Below are 20,734 nucleotides of genomic sequence, written 5' to 3'. Positions count from 1 at the left end.
GAAGGAGGAGCTCAAGTTTAGAAAGTGTAAGGGAAAGAACGAAGGGTGTCTTCTAGGTTAGCTTGCAATACTAACATGAGGTGAAATGTCTTTATTACCCTTACTAAAATAAAGAAGTGTAAGGGAGCAAGGGTACTATCCTCAAAGCTTTAGGTACAACACTTGACTTTGGATTGACTAGTCAATTACTAGTCCCCGACTATTGAATTTTCAAGAATTTAAGGAATTAAATTACCAATTGGATTATGATTAATTACTTAATTAATCCCTTAATTGAATTTGGATTATGGGGTGTCACATGGGTAGTGGGACGACGTCGTGTGATAGCAGGCCGTTAGAGCCGTTGCAGAGAAGGAGTGAAACGCTGTCGTTTGAGTAAGTGGTTAGTTAGCCGTTATGAAGCAATCGAACGGTGTCGCTTAGTCGATCCTTAGCCGTTGTATAAAGGAGAATAATTCGAATGTAATGGGTATGTTTTTTGATGAATGAAAACCTAATTCTGTTCTCTCTCACTCTATCTCTTCTCACCTCTCTTCCTGCACATCAACCTGCACATTGCCAAAAATATACACAACAAAGTATTTTAGAAGCAAACAAAAATATAAATTTAACTGATGAATTCAATCTTGTAGAAACACAATACTTGCAAATAAAAGGGCAAAAGTATGTTTAGTGCCTTTTTTGGATGAATAAAACAAAATGTGATAAAAAAAAGTTTCAATGATAGAAGTGCACATTAAAAATTTAAAAATAAGAAGGTAGTGGTTAACAGATCAAGCTTCTAATGGCAAATGGTTACAGTTTACAAGTAGAAATGTGCTCAATATGAGACTTGAAATCATATTCTCACCCGTCTCCTTAACCGTCTCAGTGTTCTCACCAACATATCTAGGTCACGATGAATTCCAACCCAACCACCATTGACAAATATTTATATTCACATATATTAACATGATTTTCAAAGTAATGATTATGCAAATGAAAAAGAAAGAAGCAATCAAATATCCACTACATTCTGTCCAAAATCCCTTTAGTGAATACTATAAAAACAATTACAAAAATGACAAATCTATTATCTACTTCACCAAAAAAGATAATACTATACTTTTCCCTTGCAATTCTTACTTAGTTTACAATTCTTAGCCATTCGGATCTCTAACCAATTAAAAGAACGAACATATACGATTTTAGAAAGAGTTGAATTGTGAGAAATAAATATTATATTCTTTCTCATTACCGCTTGGCAATTTAAATTAACCTATTAAAAATGAAAACTGGTTTGCATTTCTTTTTGTCCTATATGAGGATATATTATTTGCATACAGTAGCTAGCAGAAGAAATTTTGAACAGATCAAGAGCAGCAGACTCGTACAATTAAGCTCACAAACTTTTAGCCTTATATGATACAATAGTATGTATATCAAAAACATACAAGAGAAGAGAAGCATATAGTCAATATATAGTAGTTCAGTTCTCTTGATGGAGACTGCATCCTTTTCAACCTTTATTTTTATTTCATACAAACACATAGAGACAATGTTTATTTTGATGACATAGGGTATCCCTAGCAATTTCCTTCTATCAATGGTAACATTGCACAACCCACATGAATCAAGTGGTTCAGATTAATTAAGACTCAAGGAAACAATCTGGCTCCTTTAAGTATACTGCCAGAGAGATGACTCTCATAAACTATTTAATTACTTAATTATTATCAATAACTGGTTGGAGTAGAAAAAAAATGTATTCTCCTTCAACTCCCCTTAAAATAAAGTATTATGTTCAAGTGGTTCGCAAATAAGCTAGAACAACCTCTTCATTAAAAAATAAATAACTTAAATATTCATCATGGCAAAGGAGGGTTATGAATTCATAGTGCCACCCACAATCACTACAAGTTCAGTTATTAAGAGAGCAACAAAAGGACATAAAATACAAAGAATCATAGGTTGTATGCCCCAAACAGAATGCACTGAGAACCAAACCACTAAGTCAACTCCAGCATTATCTCAAACTTCAAACTGAGTGAATTATATACACAGATAGACACCACAACATCAGTTAGTAGTGCTTGTTAGGGGACACCAATTGAGGTCTGAGGAGCCCATTTAATTTGTGTTTCAAATTTTCTTTCTCAAGTCTTGTTTATATTAGGCATTTCAAAAGGCTTGTTCAAGCATCAATATTCAAATCCACAACCCAATAATGTACACAACAACATTCTTAGTTCCAGAATAAAAGCTTTTATCATCAAGGCAACACAACCCAAAATTCTTAAAAAGTGTGCTTCATCCCCCAAGTTTCACACTTTTCAACAGATTATAACTCAATCACCAGCACATCAATAAGGCAAAAACTACAATGATAGTTTAGCGTCAAGATATGAATTTAAAAAAAAAATTATCATCAATTCAACCACAAAATTACTGAGTGAAGCAATTCAATTCAATTAAATATATACTGTACTGCTATTTTTTTTAACTCAACCACAAAATTAAACAATAGGCAGGGAAATATAGACTGAACTATGCAATTGTATTTGAACTGAAATCAGCTGGGGGAATATGTTAAAGAATTACCGGTTAGAAATGGAGGAGGAGGCGACGGGGACGGAGTTTTGGTGCACGACCACGGCTGCACGGAGATGGTGACGGCTGCACGGCGACGGCGACGGCAGCACGGAGACGGTGACAGCTGCACGGTGATGATGACGCTTGCACGGCGACGGCGGTGTTCTGCGATGGCGTTCAGCGATGGCCGATGAGGAGTTCAGCGTCTAGGAAATGCGATGGAGTGTTTGCTATTTGGTGTGTTCTAGAGATTTTTGCATTTAGGGTTATAAAGATTTATTTTATTTTATTTTAACTCTAATTTCATAGTCAAAAAGCCGGCGTTTAAGTACAAGAAAAATAAAATTTAATAAAACTATTGCAACGGAATTTAGGCGGTCGTCATTTCCGTCGCCATATTTAGTTCATAATCTAAAATTTAATTCATTTAAGGACGGAATTAAATCGGTCGCAAATTCCGTCGCCATTTCGCGACGGAACACAAATCGGTCGCCTTTTCCGTCGCAACATGGACGATGTAAATTACTTCCGTCGCAAATTCAGTCGTGAATATTTGCCGCCAATATTTCGCGGACTTTATTTTATATTTGCGCCAAGATTCACGACGGAATTTAATTCCGCCGCCGTTTCCGTCGTCATTTTGCAACGGAATGTATTCGGTCGCAATTTCGGTCGCTAAATGGCGACGAAATATAGTCCGTCGCGATTTCCCGTCGCGATTCGCGATTTTTCTTGTAGTGGAAGCAATCGAACGGTGTCGTTTAGTCTATCCTTAGCCGTTATATAAAGGAGAATAATTCTATTGTAATGGGTATGTTTTTTGATGAATGATAGCCAAATTCTGTTCTCTCTCACTCTATCTCTTCCTCTCTTTTCTGTTCTCTACAAACCCTAAGCTCTATTACTGATTCACAATCTACTTCACTGGAATCGTTGCTATTGATGGACGGCAAGGTGATCGATCCACCGACGTAGTCGATCGGACGTTTTAGAGTTCAATCGCCGATCGCTCAAAGAGTTCGGGAAGGAGGCCCATCGGCAATCAGTGATCAACATAAACCATCGGCATCCCTGAGCAGATTCCTGACTCGTCGTTGTTGACTCCGATCGTGTAGGGCCGCCATCGCCAATTTCCAAACAGCGTCGCCGTCGATCGTTGTCTCCAAGCACAGATCCGCCGTCGAGCAGCGCTGATCGTTGTCTCCGAGCCGCGTTTCCATCGCCAAAGCAAATATTAGCGATATTTTCGCGAAGGGTTTCAGATGTAGATTGGAGGGTTCTGTTGCTGATTCTTCTCCCTCTATCTCTTCTAGTCTACGCTTCTCTCTCCACCATTTCCTCTGCTTTCATCGGCGGGGCGACCTTCGTCACCACCCCCTGAGGTCCATTTTCACTGTCGCCAACTCGCTCGAAAATCTGACCGCTATCTCCGCCGCACCACTGTCGGCCAAGGTGGTTCCACTCCGGTTTAAGAACGAGGCAAAGGCAAATGCTATAGTGGCGCTTCCGCCACGGTCCCTCTCCGGCGAGCTCCGTGACCTTCCATGAATCTTCCGAAGGAATCGCCAACCAACGATGACTCTAACAAAGATTTAGGAACTAAATTTCACCTCAGCACACACTCTTATTTGAATATTAATAAAATAAAATTACAAGTCACCAATATGGACTGGCAACCCGAAGGTAACCTGTAAAAAAAAAAAAAAGGCTAATCGAACAAATTTAAAAAGTAAGTGTGGCTGATTACATATTTTAATTGGTGGGGGAATTGAGCACTTCGAATTAGTAGATTGACCTATTTGACACTTGTGCCGAAAATAAAACAAAAGGACAAGGATCAAATAAGCCCCTCAAACTATACTGATTTGTGTAATTAGGCCCTTCAACTTTAAAAAGTTTCAATTACAATTTCAAATTTACATAAAAAAAATGCAATTAGCACTATTTGTAGGTTGTGTTCAAGTTAAAAGGTCAACTATTTGATGATTGAATTTAGAGAGCTGATGTGACTTTCGCATATATTTTTAAAAATAATATATTATATTAACTTTAATTTTTAATTAGTAATAATAATCATAAAATTTTACATTTTATTTTTGAGAAGATTTTTTTTTAATTTTTAATTTATGATTATTATTATTAATTAAAAAGTAAGGTTAATATAATATATTATTTTTAAAAAATATGTGGAAGCCAATCAACTCGCCAAATGAGCTTGAAAAATGTAGGAATGTAGCGGAATAATGCGGAAACGAACAATCGTAAATTGAGAATTATAAAAGTTAAATAATAGCAAAAATATATAAATGACAAAATAAAGAATAAAAGAATATATATATATATACACACACGTACAAGCTACTGCGCCTTCACCAATATTCAAACCTATCACCTCCCACATAAGGGAGCAACTTGGCATCATTGGACGACAAGGTCCTTAGTATTGATATTGATGATTGAGTGAGTTACAAAAGCAACAACTCTAATCTATTTATACACTAGGAAATAAAGATAAATGAGGAAAGCAAAATGCGGAGAGCAAATCTCGGATTATTACGTGCAGAGTGGACGACCTGAACATGCAATGTGGACGCTATGTGCTGCATGGTGACAACATACCCAACATGGTATGTGGTCTTGAAGGATTTTGAGCCACATATATTTATGTCTTAACAATCTCTACCTTAGAGCAAATCCACTATGGGAATTCATAACTGGAACAGCCGACTAAACTCAAGCACTGCTTGAACTTAGTAATATGAAGAGGCTTGGTGAGCATATCTGCTGGATTCTCCAATGTATGAATCATCTGAATGGCTATATCTCCCGCAGTTACAACCTCTAGGATAAAATGGTATTTGGCATCAATGTGTTTGGTTTTGGCATGATATGTATCATTCTTCGTGAGATGGATAACACTTTGACTATCTGAGAACACAACGGTCTGACCTTGTGAAACACCAAGTTCCATAACCAAACCTCGTAGCCAAGTGGCTTCTTTGGCACCCTCTGTTGCTGCAATATATTCCGCCTCAGTCGTAGATAACACATCAATAGACTGAAGCGTAGCTTTCCAACTGATAGCACAATTACAAAGGGTGAAAATATAACTGGAAAATGATCGACGTCTGTCAAGATCACCACCATAATCAGAATCTACAAAGCCCACAATGTCAGTAGATGCAAAAGAATTTCGATCAAAAACCAAGCCCAAAGACGAAGTACCCTTTAGGTACCATAGAATCCATTTAACATCGTTCCAATGTTTCTTACCAGGGTTATGCATGTAACGGCTCACAACACTTACATCATAAGCCAAATCAGGTCTAATGCATACCATAACATACATAAGGCTTCCAACAGCACTAGAGTAAGGAACTTTTGTCATATAAGCCACATCAACATCAGACTTAGGGTATGAATCAGAGGATAACTTAAAATGTGCACCAAGTGGAGTAGACATAGGCTTACAATTAGACATATTGAATCGATCAAGCACCTTCTCAACATACTTTTTCTGGGATATATAAAGTTTACCAACTTGACGATCCCTGTGTATCTCCATGCCAAGAATCTTCTTCGCTGAGGTCTTTCATCTCAAACTCATTGCTTAGTTGAGACTTCAAGTCATCAACAAGAGACATATCAGGGGAAGCAATGAGCATATCATCAACATAAAGAAGCAGATAGACAAAAGACCCATTAGAAAATTCTTTAAAATAGACACAAATGTCATATTGGCTTCTTGAGAATCCTTGCCCTATCATACATGCATCAAACCGCTTATACCATTCCCTTGGAGCTTGCTTTAGCCCATAAAGAGACTTCTTCAAACGGCATACACAATGTTCCTTCCCAAGAACTTCAAACCCCTCAAGTTGGTACATGTAAAGCTCTTCATCAAGCTCCCCATGTAGCAAAGCAATCTTTACATCAAGTTGCTCCAACTCCAAATCAAAAAGAGCAACAAAAGTAAGTAGAACACGTATAGAGGTATGACGAACAAATGGAGAAAAAATCTCATTAAAGTCAATACCTTCACGTTGATCGAAACCTCGAACAACTAACCGTGCTTTCTCAACCCAGGGATGCCTTCTTTCTCTTTGTAAATCCACTTACAACTCAATGGGCGTTTACCTTTCGGCAACTCTACCAGCTCCTATGTCTCATTCTTATGGAGACTTTCCATCTCCTCTTGCATAGCAATCCACCACTTGGACGAGTTGGCACAGGAAATAGCCTTAGAATAGCAGGATGGATCACTTTCAACCTCCTGTGCAACTGAAAGAGCATAAGAAACCAAGTGGGTTTCATCGTCACTAGCATACCTAGCAGGTTTTTAATTGTCCTCCTAGGCCGATCTTGGGCAATAGAGTACTCTCGTTGTGGCTCGATGAGAGGTGCAATACTTGTAGATGCATCATCTTTAGTATTACCATCAGCAGTAGTACTCTACGTCTCACTTGTACTGGTAACTTTTCCAGAAAAAAGTAGTGCATTTTCATCAAAAGTGATATCTCGACTCAGAATGATTTTTTGATAATCAGGAGACCATAGACGATACCCTTTTGACTCAGAAACATAACCAAGGAAAATGCATTTGACAACTCTCGGGTTCAATTTACCCCTACTGGAATGAGCATATGCAGGACATCCAAAAACTCTTAAGATAGAGTAGTCAACAGGATTACCTGACCAAACTTCCTCTGGAATTTTGAAATCAAGGGATGAATTGGAGATCTATTCACCAAATAGCAAGCAGCAGAAACGACTTCTACCCAAAATTCACGCCGTTTCCATAACCCAGCATTAGAGAGCATACAACGAGCTCTCTCCAACAGATTCTTGTTCATACGTTCGGCAACACCATTCTATTGGGGTTTACCAGGCAAGGTCTTGTGCCTGGCGATTCCATTTGCCGCACAGAAATCATTGAAATCTGACTCACAGAACTCCAAGGCATTGTTTGTCCTGAGCTTCTTGACTCTTTTTCCTGTCTGAGTCTCAACAAGTATTTTCCACTTTTTGAAAAAGAAAATGCTTGATTTTTTTTTTCACGAAATAGACCCAGACTTTACGAGAAAAGTCATCAATAATAGACATAAAATATCTACAACCTCTCATAGACTGGAATTTAGTTGGTCCCCATAAATCAGAATGTATATATTCCAATACATCTTTGGTGTGGTGTGTAGCAGTAGAGAAACTAAGCATCTTTTGTTTCCAAAAACACAATGCTCACAAAATTGTAATTTACCCGTACCTGAACTACCAAGGAGGCATTTCTTGCTTAGGAAATGCATGCCTTTCTCACTCATATGCCCCAAACGCATATGTCATAGTTGAGTGAGATCTGCATCAGACATCGATGAGGATACCGCTACTAAACCTATTACAGTACTGCCATGCAACACGTACAAGCTTCCAGAACGAGAAGCTTTCACGAGAACAAGAGAGCCTTTTATAACCTTCAAAACTCCACCTTCAGCTGTGTACTTACACAACAGAGATTCCAAGGTGCCCAAGGATATCAGATTACATTTCAAATCAGGAATATACAAAACATTGGTAAGAGTCCTGACAACCTTATCATGAGTTTTAATCTGCACACTTCCAGTTCCACTAACCTTGCATTGGGTATCATTACCCAGCAAGACAACTTCAATGTAACACCCCGTGTTACGGCCTCTAACCCAAACTAATTATTTAATTACTTACCCTTAAAAGAGAATTAAATACCCTTAATTAATTAGGAAGGGTCCACCATAGACCATGGACCCTTATCCCTGAACCAAACCCTTAGTCCAATAAGAAATAGAATTAGTAAACCAATACCATTTAGATCCCAATTAGGACTCTTAGATATATAAGGACATAGGAGGAACCTAGAATTCACACCACAATAGCTTTCACCACACAAGAATTCCCCTAGGAGAAATCAAGAAGAGGAGATCTTAGAGAAAGAACCTTTATAGCCAAGGATTCTAATTAAGGCTAAGAGGTAACCCCTGTCTCAACAAAACCTATTTTCATTGCTATAATCTTCTTCTTTGGCTCCTTTTGATATACAATTCTATGCTTGTGTGTTGATAAATCTTTTATGATGATTATGATATAATCTTGATGTTGATGAGATGATCTCATGTGTTGATCTTGAAAATCTTGATGAATATGAGAAGATCTTGATAATTGCGTGTCGTTCTTGATAAATCTTGATGTTCTTGATTTTAAAGATAAAGTATGATTTTGTGATTTAAATATGATTAGAGCCCTAGGTTAAATCGTGAATTTCGTATTGTGATATTCTTGGTATATTTGGGTGGGATTTCACATGATCGGGTGTTAATTATGTTTAGAAGTCATGTTAGGATGTATTTAAATATTATTCTTGGTTTTGATCCATTATTTGACTACGTGGGTCGTCCTTTGCGTTTAAAAGTGTCTAAACATTGTTTCGGGTTCCACGAAAGATCCCGCGACCAAAGTATTGCAAAAGAGTCAGTGGGGGGTAGGGGAACCCGCCACCTACCCGCTGCCCCTAAGGGTGTCGCCGGCAGCCGGCGGGCAGGCGACTGCCCGCTGGGCACTCGCTGCCCAACAGTTCGCCGCCGGGTCCACCCGCTGGAAATTCCCAATGTGGGATGGTGGTTTCCCCGTCTGATGTTTCCCCGACCCCCGAGGTGTCCCAACGGACCCCGTTTGTCGTGCCTGAGTCTAGTTTGATGTTTTAAGTACCATTCGTAGGATAAAAGAGTCTTGTGTATTGCATACTAGTTGAATTGGTATCCCGTTGGCCTAGGTGAAAGACGTATGAACCCCTTAGGAATATTCCTAGTATGTGGATGACCACGCATAAGTTTATTTATACGTTTTCTCCCCCTTCCCAATGTGCTAATGTGGGTGGCATGTGCTTGCTATGTGTTATTTGTGCATGATACCCCAATTTGGTTGCGATCAAAATTGGCTATACGGGCAGTAGGATGTGTTGAGAACCATCGGCTGTTAACCAAGCCGGTTGCGATCGGTCAAGTATATAAATATTATATAGGGTTGCGGTCCACCGTTTGGTTGCGATCAAACGTTATACATGAGCTGCGGTTCATAATCTGGTTGCGATCAAAAATACACTTTTTGGGTTGCGCTCCACCGTTTGGTTGCGATCAAACGTTATGATGAGCTGCGGTTCATCGTTTGGTTGCGATCAACCCCTTCGTGCAGCGGTAAAAGGCAGGGTGCTGCGAGGCCGTGTTAGCGCTATATGCGCTGAACCTCATGTATGGGCATGCGATTGGTCATGTGGCGCCACCAAAGTGTGCTTATGTGTTGAGATAATGATTGAATAATGATATGAATGATGTGAAATGATCTTGTGACCTTAGGATATATGCTAGTATCTTTATATGCATGGTTATATCTGTTGAATATGTTTGTCCCTACTTGTTGAGTCTATTCTCGATTTTAAAGCTAGAGTTTCCTAAGTATATATCTTCCGGCTTCAAAATGGTTTTCCTATATCTATATATATACATACCTATATTGTATTTTAACGCGTTGGAGTGGGTTACCAGCATTATTCGCTGAACAGATATATTTGGCTTTCACGCACAGATGATTAGCTCCGGAGCGCGCTAGAGGACCCGAGGCTTAGATAGTTAGTTTCCTATTCGACCTGCGTGCCATAATGATGTAATGACGTTGTTTGATGATAGTTAGATAGTTTAGCCTGTGCATCTGAGTTCTCCATCTCAGATGTGGCATAGCACCCTAGACACTTATGCTTAGTATGCTCTGTTTTGGGATTTAATAAATATTACCTTTAATTCATAAAGCTTGAAAGTTGAAAATTTTAGGGGTGTTACAGCCATCAGAGCCTAAGCTTGAGCCTAGGATAAGACTCTTAAGACAAGACTTTTGGAAATTAAGCTTGAACTCTAGGTATTTAGGAACATAGGACTCAGGAATCTTAGGACGCGCGGTGAAATTGTGAGCCTACCTATCATTACATAACTTCCCCCTCACTATATTCTACACTTAATTTAAAGAACTCCCCTATGCTTATCGCATCAAGGTAAGGGTGCAACACACTTACTCATCGTTACAATAAACATTGGCCCTGTAGACCATCGACATGGCACCAAACAGAAGGCAATCAAGGACCCCCGAACCCACTACTCACGATCCTCTGGCTCAGACTCTACAACAACTAACTCAGGTCGCCCAGACACTAAGCGACGTAGCCCTCGGTAACAACAACTGACCGCCACCACCGCCAAACGGGAACTCGGATGTCACTCGACAAGTCTCAAACCATCGGCCACCCATCTTCTCAGGGGAAAAGGACCCCACAATCCTCGAAGAATGGATTCGAACCTTCGACAAAATCCTCGGGTTAGTGGAATGCCCAGAGGAGCACCGCGTAGAAATAGCCTCATTCTACTTCGGACACGAGGCCGACCTTTGATGGATCCACGAGGGACCCACTTACAAACAAGAACCGGGATTCAACTGGAAAGCCTAAAGACACGACTACGAGAACGGTTCTATCACGCACACGTAAGGGCGACCTTGTACGAGGAATTCCTTCACTTAAAACAAGGGATGGCCACTGTCATGGAGTACCACAAACGGTTCCTCAAATTGGCCCATTTCGCACCCGAATTGGTACCTACATAGACGACCAAGATAGAAAAGTTTGTGTCGGCCTCAATTTCGAAGCCTGAAAAGCCTTAATCGTGAGCGGACCCCGAACCCTCAACGAAGCTTACACAAGTGCCGCCAACCTCTATCGAATCCAACTACTACAACGGGGAGTCCAGGAACAGTTTCGAAAAAGGAACACGGGAGGTGGAGCACCACCTGTAAAAAGGACAAGAAACAACACTAACACAAGGCCAAGCAACCCAGCTGGCCAAGGGCCACCCCTGAGGAACAACGAAACTAATGCAAGGCCCTTCCTTTGCCGAAGATGTAACAAGGACCATAGAGGCAAGGACTACCTAGGGAACCCCTGGCGATGCATCAACTTCGGGGGAGAAGGACACAAGTCCTTCCAGTGCACTCAACCCCCAAACTCGCGCCCTACAATCATGGGCCAACACGGGGGCGCAAACAATCAAGGGAACTACGGTGCTCCAGGAAAAGTATTCGTCATGAGCCGCACTCAGGCCGATCTTGAAAACGATGGCACCTTCGACGAAGAAAACGTGGCCCCAGGAGACGAGGACCCCGCAAATCAATCGGAAGAAAACCAGGGAATTAAAAGAATTCTGCTTGGGATGATCAGTGAACCCCTGTAAACCACCCTCGTAGTAAAACCACTTGTTTAGTTTAGTTACTTAGAAATTATCAGGAATAAAGGACAAAGTCAATTAAATTAGCATGAAAAGAGGGACTAAAACATTCCCCATGAACCCAAGAGTCGCAAAATCAACACACAATGGAGGCAAAAGTTCAGCAAGGAGGACCGGTCAAACCTCTTACCACTTTGGGTCAAAAGGAAGATAAGAAAAGATCCCATGAATGCACAACAAAGAAAACTAATGCCACTAATGGGAATGGAACCTTAGACCTCTAACTTATAAGACCAAAAATTTAACTACTAGCCTATAAGTGTTTCTTGAAACTTTATGGGAGCACTCCCTTCTTAAACCCCTCTAAATTCCTAAAACCCACAAAACCCCCAAATCAAAAACCCTTCTTCTTCCTCCTCCCTCTCACTCTCTCTCTCTCTCTCTCTCCACGGCACCACCCAAGCACACCATAACCTGTTGGTCCCAAAAGAGGTAAGGTGAAAGTCTAGAGGGGGGGGGGGGGTGAATAGACTTTCAAACTTTTTCGCACAGCACAACAATTGCTAAACCAGAGATAAACCAAAACTCTTAACTAGATTGTTAGAGTATGGTGCACAGCGGAATTAAATAAAGATAAAGTGTGTGTGAGATTGTGTGAGCAGTATATCTCGTGTAGAGCAATTAAGTAAAGAGCAGTAAGTAAAGAAAGCAGTAAAGAACACAAGACAATTATAGTGGTTCGCGAGGTGGTGTAATCCTCCTACTCCACTTGCTCTTCTCTCCAAGAGCAATTCACTATATCTACCACTTCTTGGCTCCAAGATACAATGAATTTCCGTGATCTAGTGCTTTGATCACAAAGCCTGCACTAATCACGCCCAGTGACACAACACTGCTGCTTTGGGTTTCACGTCGCCGCGCTACTATCCCAGGATTTCACGACTCTACGTTACTTTCCCCTCGTCTTCCACACTCCGGTAGAAACGTATCCCGTGATCTAGTGCTTTGATCACAAAGCCCGCACTAATCACGCCCAGTGCCTCCGACACTGCTGCTTCGGATCTCACAACTCCGTGTGACAATCCAGGATTTGACAGCTCCGTGCTACTTTCCTCCCTTCTCTTGTTTTGCTCTAAAATAAGTGCTGTCTTGCTTCCAACTCCGAGACTCTGTAGATGATCTTCAATGATGCGCAAGTCTCTTTGATGAAGATAAACACTCTGGAATGATTTCTCTTGAACGCTCTGAGTGTTTTCTCTCTTTGAGTATATCAAGTAAAGCACTTGATATTTATGCTCTGTTTAGCTCTGTTTAAGAACTCTCAGAATATTTTTCTCTTGAAGCTCTCTGAGTTCTTTTTCTTTTCTCACTTCTCACTTGAAGATTTTTGGTATGCTCTGTACCAAATGAGATTTTTGCTCTATTGCTCTATTCGTTCCCCTGCATCTTCAAGTCTTAATATCTTCATCATTTTATAGCTGGTAATGAGAATCTGCCCGTTGGAAAGAGACCATCTCATTTTTGAAATCTTGTATCTTTTTGTCAGAGATCTTATCTTATCTTCTGCAAAGTTGTCAGAAAGGATAAGCTAGCCGTTTGAGAGAGCTTCAACTCCATGTAAATGAGCTCCCAAACTTCATCTGATATTCCTCTGATTTTACGTTGAGTGGGAATATCTGGGTGTAGAACGGCTTCTCTGATCAGCTCTGAAGTGGTCCTTGTATCTTTGGGATTTAAAAATATTCTTCAATTTAATCCCATACTAGTTAGACTAGTATTTTTCCTTGTGAGAAATTCTTTACTGTAAGTTCATCTTCATCTTCTTCATTCTCACGTCAGAGAGTGGCTTTGAACTTCCTCCCAATTTGGCTTTGAACTTCCTCCCAATTTGAATTTCTCCTTTGTAATTGACACCCAATTTAAATTTGAATTTCTCCATTGTAATTGGCTCCCAATTGACTTTGCCTTGGGATTGGCTCCCAAACTTCTCCTGGTGCTTCAATTACTTCCAATATTTCTTCTCCTGGTGCTTCAATTACTTCCAATTTTGAAATATTGACTTTGACTTCGAAATTGGCTCCCAGACTTCTCCTGGTATTGAATTTCATCTCAATTCAATTTGATCTCCATGGGCTCCCAGAATTCTCCTGGTATTGAATTTCATCTCAATTCAATTTGATCTCCATGTCTTCTTTGAATTGGTCCCCAATTTGAAATTGCATCACATACTACAGCCTCAATTGGCTCCCAACTTGAATTGATTCCATGTGAAACTTGCTCCCAATTTCAATTGATTTCAATTTCTCTGAAACTAGCTCCCATACTACAACCTCAATTGGCTCCCAATTTCAATTCTACATTGGCTCCCAACTTGAATTGATTGCACCCTCAATTGGCTCCCAATTTCAATTCTAATTTCAATTCTACATTGGCTCCCAAGTGCAATTGCTTCTCAATTGCCACCCAAGTGAAATTGCTTCCCAAATTGTTGATGGTGAGTTTCAAACTTGAGCTATTTCGTATAACATATCAAACATCTTCCACTTCATCCGTACAGCTTATTAGTTAAATCTCCAATCATCTTTGATGTACTCCTTTCTTTCCATAGATGCTTGATCTCCAAGTCAAATTCATGCAATCTTCCAATCTTAATTTTCTTCACGAAAATTCTTCTGGCATATTTCTTTGAGCAACATTGACGTGAATATTATATCATTCATCTTCTTCTTCAATTTGTCATTTTCTTCAGACAAATTCTTGATTTTAGGCTTTATATCTTCTTCTTCTATTTTCATGCATCTTCCTCTGTTTTTCTCTTTTGCAATTTAAATAATTTCCCGATCATGGTCTAAGACTCTATTAGACCTATAAAATAAAATTGGGGGATCTACAAATACATATTTGGCATATCAAAACCATTACACTTTATTCCTAACATAACCCGTCCAGCCAACAGCCGCCACCAAGCAAACCACCATCGACCGCCCACGCGACCGGCCTCCACCGCCAGGAAGCCAACCGCGACGAGCCCACTGCCACGCACCGGGCGTCGCACGCCCACTGCCGCACGCCTCCCACTCCGCCTAGGCCGTCGCTCCCTCACCGTCAACCCCGAGCCACTGCCGAAACCAAAGCCGCACCACCGCCTCGTCACCGGAAAAGCCTCGCCGGAGCCTCACCAGAAAAGCATCACCAGAAAAACACCACCTTGGAAAATCTCGCAATGCCGAAAAAGCCCGTTGGGATCCGAACCCCAGAGCGGAACGACGCCGACTATACGGTAATCGGAGGTAAAGCCCTCGAACCCGACCAATTCTCTCCGGAGTTGGTCGATATGCTTAATTTCCAAGGGCTTTTGGATACCTATCTCATAATCAAAGGAGATACGTACCCCGAGTTGGTGAAAGAATTCTATCACCACTTGGTAGCCGTCAAATGGGGTGACAAGTTGGAAATCACCACCAAGGTCCAGGGCAAAGAAATAGTGTTCTCCGAAAGCCGCTTGGCCAAACTCCTGAAACTGACCACCACGGGTGTGTCAGACTACGACCGGAAGGCATGGATTGGTACCAAAGCAACGGGGTACAAGGATTACCTCGGGTACCTACTAAGAAGGGAAGATGGCTTCACCTCGGCCACCCGGCCAAACAGGAAATGGCTAACCACTGAACAGAAGTTGCTAGTCATGATTGTAACTGACAGCTTGTTGCCCACGAACAACAAGAGCAAAGACGTGGGGAGCTTAGAGTGCACCTTTGCCTACTTTCCGAAACACAAGGTCAAGTTCAATCTACCCGCCCTTATGTTAAAACACATGGAATTTTTCAAGTTTAGCAACCGGCTTAGTCTACCCTACGGGATGATCCTAAGTTGGATCATGGAAAAGAAAGGGGTAGACCTAAGCCACACGGAAATCAAACCCGTAAGCGGGATGATTTTCAATGCCCAGAACCTCCGCCGCAACGACATCTACCATATCGGAGAGGGATAATACATCACCCTCGAGGAGGTTTGCCTAAAGCCTACGGAGGAACGGTGAGAGTTGGTTGATCAGTTAGAAATCTCCAACAAGAAACTAAGGCGGGCAATGCAAGAATGTGGGGAACAAGAAGAACAAGAGGAACAGGAGGAAGATAGCGAGCCTAACGCACCTGCACCTGCACAAGAGAGGGGGAATCCGGGAGGCCAAGATGAAGGAACCGTCAACGAGCGCATCCTCGCGCAACTCACCCGGCAAAACCAAATCATGGATGAAGGGTTTTCATCCCTAATCCACGCAACACACGCATTAGATCGGAGAGTGGTAGCAATAGAGGCCATATTGGGCACACACGGGGCATCTAGCTCGGGAGCAGGAAACCAAGGTAGACCCAAACTTCCCAAACACCACCTCACCAAGCTCCACTCTACCCCCAGCAAAACGACACGTGGAGCCGCATTTCCTAAACAGGAGGCTAAAATACGTGGCGTCCAGTGGTGAAAGAATGGATCCACACACCGGTTTCGGGTCGAAGCCTCTTGTAAGGGGGGGGGGGGGAGGGTGTAACACCCCGTGTTACGGCCTCTAACCCAAACTAATTATTTAATTACTTACCCTTAAAAGAGAATTAAATTCCCTTAATTAATTAGGAAGGGTCCACCATAGACCACGGACCCTTATCGCTGAACCAAACCCTTAGTCCTATAAGAAATAGAATTAGTAAATCCATACCATTCAGATCCTAATTAGGACTCTTAGATATATATAAGGACATAGGAGCCACCTAGAATTCACACCACAATAGCTTTCACAACACAAGAATTTCCAAGAATTCCCCTAGGAGAAATCAAGAAGAGGAGATCTTAGAGAAAGAACATTTATAGCCAAGGATTCTAATTAAGGCTAAGAGGTAACCCCTGTCTCAACAAAACCTATTTTCATTGAAATAATCTTCTTCTTTGGCTCCTTTTGATATACAATTCTATGCTTGTGTCTTGATAAATCTTTTATGAGGATTATGATATAATCTTGATGTTGATTAGATGATCTCATGTGTTGATCTTGATAATCTTGATGATTATGAGAAGAACTTGATAATTGCGTGTCATTCTTGATAAATCTTGATGTTCTTGATTTTAAAGATAAAGTATGATTTTGTGATTTAAATATGATTAGAGCCCTAGGTTAAATCGTGAGTTTCGTATTGTGATATTCTTGGTATATTTGGGTGGGATTTTGCATGATCGGGTGTTAATTATGTTTAGAAGTCATGTTAGGATGTATTTAAATGTGATTCTTGGTTTTGATCCATTATTTGACTACGTGGGGTCGTCGTTTGCGTTTAAAAGTGTCTAAACATGATTTCGGGTTCCACGAAAGATCCTGGGACCAAAGTATTGCAAAAGAGTTAGTGCGGGTAGGTGGGGGTAGGGGAACCCGCCACCTACCCGCTGCCCCTTAGGGTGTCGCCGGCAGCGGGCAGGCGACTGCCCGCCGGGCACCCGCTGCCCAGCAGTTCGCCGCCGGCGGGTAGCCGGCTGGTGGTCCTCCACCCCCCGGCCACCCACTGGAAATTCCCAATGCGGGATGGTGGCCTGGTTTCCCCGTCTGATGTTCCCCGACACCCGAGGTGTCCCAACGGACCCCGTTTGTTCTGCCTGAGTCTAGTTTGATGTTTCGGGTACCATTCGTAGGATAAAAGAGTCTTGTGTATTATATGCTAGTTGAATTGGTATCCCGTTGGCCTAGGTGAAAGATGTATGAACCCATTAGGGATATTCCTAGTATGTGGATGACCACGCATAAGTTTATTTATACGTTTTCTCCCCCTTCCCAATGTGCTAATGTGGGTTGCATGTGCTTGCTATGTGTTATGTGTGCATGATACCCCAATTTGGTTGCGATCAAATTGGCTATACGGGAGGTTGGATGGGTTGAGAAACATCGGCTGTTAACCAGGCCGGTTGCGATTGGTCAGGTATATAAATATTATATAGGGCTGCGGTCCACCGTTTGGTTGCGATCAAACGTTATACATGAGCTGCGGTTCATAATCTGGTTGCGATCTGAAATACAATTTTTGGGCTGCGGTCCACCGTTTGGTTGCAATCAAACGTTATGATGAGCTGCAGTTCATCGGTTGGTTGCGATCAACCCCTTCGTGCTGCGGTACGAGGCAGGGTGCTGCGGACCCGTGTTAGCGCTATATGCGCTGACCCTCATGTATGGGCATGCGATTGGTCCTGTGGCGCCACCAAAGTGTGCTTATGTGTTGAGATAATGATTGAATAATGATATGAATGATGTGAAATGATCTTGTGACCTTAGGATATATGCTAGTATCTTTATATGCATGATTATATCTGTTGAATATGCTTGTCCCTACTTGTTGAGTCTATTCTCGGTTTTAAAGCTAGAGTCTCCTAAGTATATATCTTCCGGCTTCAAAATGGTTTTCCTATATATATATATATATATATATATATATATATATATATATATATATATATATATATATATATATATATATATATATATATATATATATATATATATATATATATATATATATATATATATATATATATATATAGACTTGCGTTCAAATGAGGACAGGTATATTATAGAGGACTGTGAGGACGGATGTAGTGTGTGCCATTAGCCTGTATGTTGTGTGCATGGCCGAATGTAGTCGTGTGCCACAGTTTGTATGTCGTGTGCATACATTTGTTAATTAATAGAGCCTGGGTTCGAAACCTGATGCTTACATGTATTCTTGTGTGTCATTATGTATTAAATTGTGTGCCTGATAGTAATTTGTTGTGTGCCCATTATTTGTCCTCACAATCCTCTATATATTGTTGTCCTCATTTGACCTCAACCCTATATATATATATATATATATATATATATATATATATATATATATATATATATATATATATATATATATATATATATATATATATATATATACATACCTATATTGTATTTTAACGCGTTGGAGTGGGTTACCAGCATTATTCGCTGAACAGATATATTTTGCTTTCAGGCACAGATGATTAGCTCCGGAGCGCGCTAGAGGACCCGAGGCTTAGATAGTTAGTTTCCTATTCGTCCTGCGTGCCATAATGATGTAATGACGTTGTTTGAGGATAGTTATATAGTTTAGCCTGTGCATCTGCGTTCTCCAGCTCAGATGTGGCATAGCACCCCAGAAACTTATGCTTAGTATGCTCTGTTTTGGAATTTAATAATAATATTATCTTTAATTCATAAAGCTTGAAAGTTTAAAAATTTAGGCGTGTTACATTCACCATCAACCGGTTCTAGAGAGACGAACTAGTCTTTGTGAGGACACATGTGGAATGTACAACCAGAATCCAGAATCCACTCGGCTTCGCTCCGTTTGCAACCGGAGCTAACAAATAACATAACATCGCCTTCTAAACCACTTTCAACAACACTAGCTTTAGCAGACTTCTTTTCTCTCTCTTGCTTGTTTTTCAGCTTGAAGCATTCAGTCACATCATGACCATGCTTCTTGCAGTACTTACAGGATATGTTGGACTTACCTCATCATGAGTTTTAATCTGCACTCTTCCAATTCCACTAACCTTGCATTGGGTATCATTACCTAGCAAGACAACTTCACCATCAACCGGTTCCAGAGAGACGAACTAGTCTTTGTGAGGACACATGTGGAATGTACAACCAGAATCCAGAATCCACTCGGCTTCGCTCCGTTTGCAACCGGAGCTAACAAATAACATAACATCGCCTTCTGAACTACTTTCAACAACACTAGCTTTAGCAAACTTCTTTTCTCTCTCTTGCTTGTTTTTCAGCTTCAAGCATTCAGTCACATCATGACCATGCTTCTTGCAGTACTTACAGGATTTGTTGGACTTACGTCCTTTGGACTTGGATCTAGATTTTTTTATTGCTACTCTCGGTTTCAAGTGAGCGAACCCTTATAGTCAAGCCTTCACCTTTGTCCTTAGACTTAATTTGTAAGTCAAACATTTCTTTGGACAATAGGTTTGACTTAACACTGTCGAAAGTAAGGGTATCACTACTATTACCATACAACGTAAGTTCTTTGAAATGCTTGTATGATTTATGGAGAGAAACAAGCAATAAAATAGCACGATCCTCATCTTCAATTACAACATCAATATTCTTCAAGTCCAATAAAATAGAATTGAATTCATCCAAGTGAGATTTAATAGATGTACCTTCCGTCATACGGTTTGTGTACAAACGCTCCTTTAGACGCAGCGTGTTCGCCAGAGATTTGGCCATGTAAAGCGAATCCAGCTCGAACCATAAATCTGACGCAGTTGTCTCACTTACTACCTCACGTAAAACCTCTTTAGACATGCACAAAAGAATGGTTGAACGTGCCAGGTCATCCAAATCTTCCTAATCTTCATCTGTAATTGTAGCCGGTTTCTTCTTCTTCTTCCCAGCTAGCGCTTTCTTCAAACCATTCTGGGTTAGAATGGCTTCCATCTGAACCTTCTAGATAGAAAAGTTAATTTTCTCGTCGAACTTCTCGATATCGAACTTGGTAACAATCGACATCTTTAAAAATAATTTTCAATTAAACCGTTGTAATACCACTTGTTAGGAATATAGCAGAATAATGCAGAAATTCTCAATCGTAAATTGAGAATTTTAGAAGTTAAATAATAGAGAAAAAATATAAATGACAAAATAAAGAATAAAAGAATAATTGAATATGTATGTATATATATATATATATATATATATATATATATATATATATATATAGACACACACACGTGAAAGAAAGGAGAGGAGAGAGTTGATGAATAATGAATTGATATTGATGATTGAGTGAGTTACAAAAGCAACAACTCTAATCTAT

General features: G+C 40.6%; 1 long non-coding RNA gene across 1 annotated transcript; it reads right to left on the bottom strand.

Annotated features, from left to right (window-relative positions):
- Positions 1-287: 287 nt before the first annotated feature.
- Positions 288-20,474, bottom strand: LOC109160600. The gene is made up of 3 exons (XR_002050787.1): positions 20,464-20,474; positions 2,581-2,801; positions 288-548 (listed from the first exon to the last, which is right to left on the bottom strand). It is a non-coding gene; the product is annotated as an uncharacterized LOC109160600 (long non-coding RNA).
- Between the last annotated feature and the right edge of the window lie 260 nt (positions 20,475-20,734).

The sequence above is a fragment of the Ipomoea nil genome, unplaced genomic scaffold (assembly GCF_001879475.1).
Source record: "Ipomoea nil cultivar Tokyo-kokei standard unplaced genomic scaffold, Asagao_1.1 scaffold2854, whole genome shotgun sequence".
NCBI classification, from domain to species: Eukaryota; Viridiplantae; Streptophyta; class Magnoliopsida; order Solanales; family Convolvulaceae; genus Ipomoea; species Ipomoea nil.
Note: the sequence above shows the minus strand (reverse complement) of the source record. Positions and strands in the feature narration are given on the sequence as shown.